Source organism: Silene latifolia, chromosome Y, assembly GCF_048544455.1.
Source record: "Silene latifolia isolate original U9 population chromosome Y, ASM4854445v1, whole genome shotgun sequence".
NCBI lineage: Eukaryota > Viridiplantae > Streptophyta > Magnoliopsida > Caryophyllales > Caryophyllaceae > Silene > Silene latifolia.
This window is the reverse complement of record NC_133538.1, coordinates 397,370,635-397,376,844: the sequence shown is the minus strand read 5'-3', so window position 1 is coordinate 397,376,844 and position 6,210 is coordinate 397,370,635. Positions and strand designations below refer to the sequence as shown.

Here is a 6,210-nt window from a genome sequence, read left to right as displayed (position 1 = left end):
ATCACACTTTTCTATAACCATACACATATACCAATGCTTAAAATCATATCACGTCCCCTCTTCCTAGAAGCAAAGTTATGTCCTCGTAACCACAATCATCAATGAAAACAACATGTACACAAGGCAACAAGAACTTTCAAGACAAAACAAACAATATTCGTTTTAAATTACCCCACACTCTCAAGTATTCTCTCAGGTTTCCGGTTCAAAACTGAGAGGGCCATGGTAGGAATTAAGGGCGCCTTCTTAACCGCACTAAGAGGGGCTCCTAACAGTTTCTACCCGTGGTTCATTTTATTTAGACACCTCCTAATTTCATTATTGTTCATTGGTTAGGCCTAAGGATCGTTTTGCTCTGATACCACTTTGTAACACCCCCATTTATTCGGGAGCCTTTAGCTAGACATTCCCAAGTAAATGAGAGCGTTACCATCTCGGTTTCCCGAGGTAGTGAATAACAAAGTACAACAATACCAAAGTACTTTAAATTAAAAATTTAATGATTACATGTTTATTACAACTTAACCAACTAAAACTTAAACAAGTGGACGGGTGGAGGTCTCTAATAGGGAGATTAAAGAAATTTTGGCAAAGGTTAGTTGTTTCCAAGTCCCGAAAGGATTGGAGTATGAAGCTGGATGACACGAGACACCGATTGGCGCGTCGCAATATCAATTGGTCTATGGGAAGTCTTGTCACCTACCTGTGGAGCTAGAGCATAAAGCTTGGTGGGCTATTTGAGAGCTTATTTTTATCCAAAGTTATGTGGTGAGAAGCGTTTGTTGCAGCTAGATGAACTTGAAGAGTTATGTCTAAATGCATATGATAGTGCCAAGGTCTATAAAGAGAAGACTAAGAGATGGCATGACAAGCGTATCATACCGCGAGAATTCCAAGTTGGGGAGAAGGTGTTGTTATTCAATGCCCGACTCTGTCTATTTCTGGGTAAGCTGAAGTCCCGATGGTCTGGTCCTTATAAGGTAACTTCTGTTTCTAAATTTTGGTCAATCGAGTTAAAGAATTCCGCGGGAGAGCATTTCAAAGTGAATGGTCACCAAGTTAAGCATTACTACGATGCTAAGGATACTGTTGGAGTGGTTGAGGTGTTGCACCTCGAACTCGTTACCGCATCTGCTGAATGAGGTAACAAAGGTCGAGCGGGACCGTAAAAACCAGCGCTGGCCGGGAAGCAACCCGGATTATAAAAGTTATGTAAAAGTGTGTTTTGTTTTAGCTTTAATTGTGTGTGCTTAGAGCATGTTTCCTTATTGCATTTCAGTTAGTTTTGCATACTCATATTAGTTTGCATTTTACTTTCATATAATTACTTTCCGTCACTTAAATGTTTTTAACATTTAGAAATCGGAACTTAGTTTCATGCTAGTCTAGTTTAGTATAGTTTCATATGAGTATAAGTTGGAAAAGAAACTAATTTTCATGTGAGAATTGTGCAGGTACCATAAGGAGTGGACGAGAAGCGTTTTAATGTGTGTGTCTATTAACAGTATACATGTTGATCGACAGAAGGAAAATAGGTCAATAGACAATGATCATTCGACAGAGCCTACAACAATTAAGAGGTCTATGAGGTATGTTGATCGACAATTGCTACGGTGTCAATCGACAAGAGGTGAATGTCTATCGACAGCATATACAAGATGTCGGTCGACAGATTTTAAACAATGTGGTTTTAATTGCTACTTCGTATTTCTTTCCTAAAACAAAACCAACCCTCATAATCCCCTTCTCTCCTCTTTTATTTCAGCGACACACAAACCGAAAAAAAAAGAAACGACAAACCCTAATTCCTCCATTCATCCAATTCCAACACGATTTCTACTTCCAGTTGATTCAATTCCTTCACAAAATCTAATTACCCATTAATTTACACCTTCAATTTTCCCATTTTCTCTTTCAATTTTCGACCAAATCAGTCGAAATTAGGGTCTAGGGTTTCGAATTTTTTTCGAGTTTAATTTGTGATTGCATTCAAATCGAGTCCTGCTACTGAGGTTAGGGTTCCTTGTTCGTCTTTCTTAATTGTGTTTAATTTGATTAATGTGTTTGTTCAAAATTTCGATTGGTATTTGATGTTTCGTTTGGTGTTTCGAATTTGTTTAATTCGTTCTTATTTATGCTTTATAATTTTCGAAATTCATTGATAATGGCTATGGTTACTTGTTTATTTGGGATTTCTGGATTCACATGCTTGGATCGAATTATTTCTCATTGTATGCGAATTCCAAGTCATGACTGCCATTGTTGCCATTCATATTGCTGCTAATTCACTCGACTTTTCCGCTGCGTGAGAAAAGCTTTTGTTTATTGGGATTTGCTTGTCACACACTGACATCCAAATTGGTTGTTAAGATTTCAAACTACGCCACCTGAGACGGGTTTTTACTTGTTGAATTCTGCTGCCCGTGTCTATCAAACTTCGCTACTTTGCGAGTTTCGATTTATCGTTCAAATTCAGTAGCAGAAGATAACCCGTTTATGCTCTACTTGCTATTTCGTTTTCCAGTTGCGTAAATTGGGACTTTTTGCCATTCACATGGAATTATTTTGAATTTCACAAATTATTTGTGCTAAGTCCGAGTTATGCTCAGATTTCTATTCTCATTCTTGTTGAATGTCACTATTATTTGCAGGTTATGGAAATCGCGGGTAAGAGACGGAAACTCGCTAAGACGAGGAAGACCAGCACGTGGACCGAGGCTGCTGGTGGGGCTGGCTTCAGTCAGTCTGCTCAGGGCAGCCGTGTCAGCGGTAGTTCGAGCGGTAGTGGAGGCAATAACGTGGATATTTCGGGTACTGCTCTTGTTCCACGACCAGTCATAGACGGGCTGGAAGATTACCCGGATGTCGTATTCGCCTCCGAGGGCCAATGAGAGAGGTTTGAAAAACTCCTTGAGACTCCTGTTATCCCTACTCGTTTTTTAGATGATAAATCACTAGATAAATTAGGTTGGCGGGCACCTGTAGTTGAATTGTTGAATGGGACGGTTACTATGGGTTTAGCTACTATGCTTCACTATACGTACGAGTCGCTCAATTACGAGTTTTTTAGTAGCTTTCGCTATGTAGCTCAAAATAATGCAAAGAATATACCTGAAAGCCTGGTTCATTTTCGGCTCCTAAATAAGGATTATAAGTTGACTTTGACTGAGTTTGGTGGTTACCTTGGGGTTGCTTCTGCTGGTTCAACCACACCCTCACTGGAAGGCCCTTTGGCATGCCCTCTCTCATGGTCCCCACGACCGACATTATATTAATGATGTTGACCACCCCATCCCCCGCTTTTGGTTTCGTTTAGTTAATGGCACTATCTTTGGTTGTCCGGAGCCGAACAAATTGAATGTAATTGAGCGACAAATGCTCGCTGTTTCTTAAATGTTGACTATGGTGATCCTTTTGTCTTGAATGTGGCCCAAGCTGTGGCCACACACTTTCTCACCCTAACTAGTCATAGGGCAATTCACTACGGCGACCGATTGGTCATGAGAACGGACCCTCCTCTTTAGAGGCCGATCGTTTGCTTAATCTTCCGGTTTTGGCCTCCTTTGATTTGATCCTGACCAAACCTTCCCTTAAATGGAAGTTAGAGGGTAAGAAGACACTTCCCTTACCCTTACCCTTACCTGACAATACCTTCCCTTCCCTGCCATAGTTTCCATGCCTATGTTTGACCCTACGCTTGTCCTACTAAATCTAGGCCTCCGACCTCCTCTCTTAGACTTTTAGCTGGACGGTCTTGCGGTCCACTTTGGAGGTCGGTCAGTCTTTGGGTTCCGGGAGTCTTCCTAATCCCACTCCTATTGTGATATCGACAACTACTTTGCCTCCACCACCTCCACCTAGCACCGGGCCACAACCTACTCACCCGGCCCACTTTATTCCACCTCCACCATTTGTGCCCCCTACGGTCATAGACCAAGGGACACGTGATACATAGATGTATGCACCCGTGTGGCGAGGATGGAGAGGGACCAAGCATTATGTGGATTTCTTGTTTATGACTCGTATGCTCGAGACGGAAGGTTGCCACCTCCCGGTTGGCCCAGCCATCTTATTACAGGTTTCCACAGGGTGGATATGATTCTACTGCCACGGCTACTGCTGATGATGCGGCGACTATTAATGAGCAGCCTACTACTATTGCTGCTGAGGCTGCTATTCTGGAGGAGGGTGCGAGAGGAGATGGTGCTCAGGTGGGAGCACTTTCTAATGAGGATGACCTGGATTTTACGGGCGCTGGTTAGTGGCAGCTGCTGGCCACAACCTCCCCATGTTTGTTGCTGGTTTGGGGAGGTCCGTATTGTGGTGTGTGAGTTCTCTTTTCCTTGTTTATTTTCATCTGCATTTTTTTTAGCATTTCATTTTAGCTCTGTGTACCTCTTTCCCTTATTTTTGCTGCTGCTCTTCGTTTGCTGAATACAATGAGGGCATTTTATGATTTGGTTTGGGGAGGGTATACATATGTTCCATATGCATATTTCTTGCATTTCCGCATGCATTTTTTATATAAAAAGCAAAAAAAAATAAAAAATTGAAAAATTTCAAAAAAAATACAAAAACATGTTTGCATTTAGGTAGAGTCTTAGGTTGAGTCGGAGTGGTTATATAACGATGATGACATTGCTTTTATACTCTTGCTACTCGTTTAAGCCTTGCATCGTTTAACACCCTCTTTTGAGAGGTTCATTTGCATAATCTACGAGTTTTTGATAAATTCTACCAAACGAATAGACTTTACCTGATATGTTGGCAAACTACTTATCAATTCTAAGGTTTAGAGCTATCATAAACTGGTGACATTCATGGCCGATTTCAATTAGGATGTGAGTAGTACTCCTTACATGGCATGTAACATCAATTTGCATAAGCATGAAATTTGTCTCTTATTGCCTGCATATACTCGGGTTTGTGGTGATGACACATGTGGAGAGGTGACCCTTCCTTTATGTTTTACCCTTATTAGCCTCACATTAGCCAAGTTTGCCTTGTTTTGACCCATTTATTCAACTACATTCCTATATAGCCTACCATTGTCAAGCTAGTCCTATTGGTAAGTTTGGAAATCTTGTTGTGGTCATTTTATGAAGAATGCTTTTGTGTTGGAAGGAAGGTGAAAAAAAAATAAAAAAGTTATGAAAAAGAAAGAAAAGAAAAAAAAGAAAAAAAAAACGAGATTGGAAAAATGAAAAAAAAGATGAAAATTCTCTTATTGCTCCTATGTTCATCCCATTGATTATTTGAGGAGTATTGTTATGATATTATGAGTGCGTTTATGCCACATTTGGCATTGTGCTTTGGTTGTGTTTGGTGCTAGCTTGGCTTTTACCTCCACATATCCAAATCATTTTGCCCCTTCTTACCTATTTACCTCACCTCACATTCATATGTAAGTCCTCGACATGTGTTTTGGACCTCGTTTGGTTGGAGTGTGTGTACGGTAGCTAGAGATATCTACTCCCTCCGTACCAGACCAAAGGTAATGCTTACTATAAACGGACGTACCACACCAAAGGTAACATTCCTTATTTGGCCCACAATATTACCAAATTATCCTTATACCCACTTGATATTTACACAAAATGTCATTACATACCCCACCTACTAACCCACAATTAAATACCCCATCTATTTTTTCCCTCTTTACCCTTACTTTTTCCACATTTTCTTAAATACTCCACTTTTCCCTACGTTACCTTTGGTGTGGTACGGAGGGAGTATCATGTTAGACTGCATGCATGCTTTTGTAGGTCGTAGTTAGGTGAGTAACTATTTTCCTTCTCTCTTACAAAATTTGTACTCACCTTATGCTTTAAATGAGAGATAAGTGACCCGTGTGAGTCCGACATTGAGTCCGACATTGATGGTCTTGCAAGGTCGACGGTTTGGTAGTCTTTGGTCATTAATTTAACTCGTTTGCATTTGAATTACCGTGTTTTAGCTTTGGAATTCATTCCATAGCATGGGTGTTACTTTTACATAAATCGGTTTAACGAGTCTTTTGTATGGCTAGCTCTGAGTTATATACCGCTCCTTTAGTCCTCTTTTCTGTCTTGTTATTGCTTGCTCGGGGACAAGTAGGGTTTGGTTTCGGGAGGTTTGATGCTTGCCTTTTGTATGCGTTTATTTACATGTTTGGCACGCATTTCTATGAGCTTATATGATCATTTCATTCTATTTCCCCCCGTATTTGCT

The 6,210-nt window shown here is 40.5% G+C and overlaps 1 long non-coding RNA gene across 1 annotated transcript; it reads left to right on the top strand.

The window, feature by feature from the left end:
* The first annotated feature begins 1,681 nt into the window (after nucleotides 1-1,681).
* On the top strand, nucleotides 1,682-4,572 carry LOC141631290 (uncharacterized). The gene is made up of 3 exons (XR_012537612.1): nucleotides 1,682-2,012; nucleotides 2,652-2,896; nucleotides 4,089-4,572. It is a non-coding gene; the product is annotated as an uncharacterized LOC141631290 (long non-coding RNA).
* The last annotated feature ends 1,638 nt before the right edge of the window (nucleotides 4,573-6,210 follow it).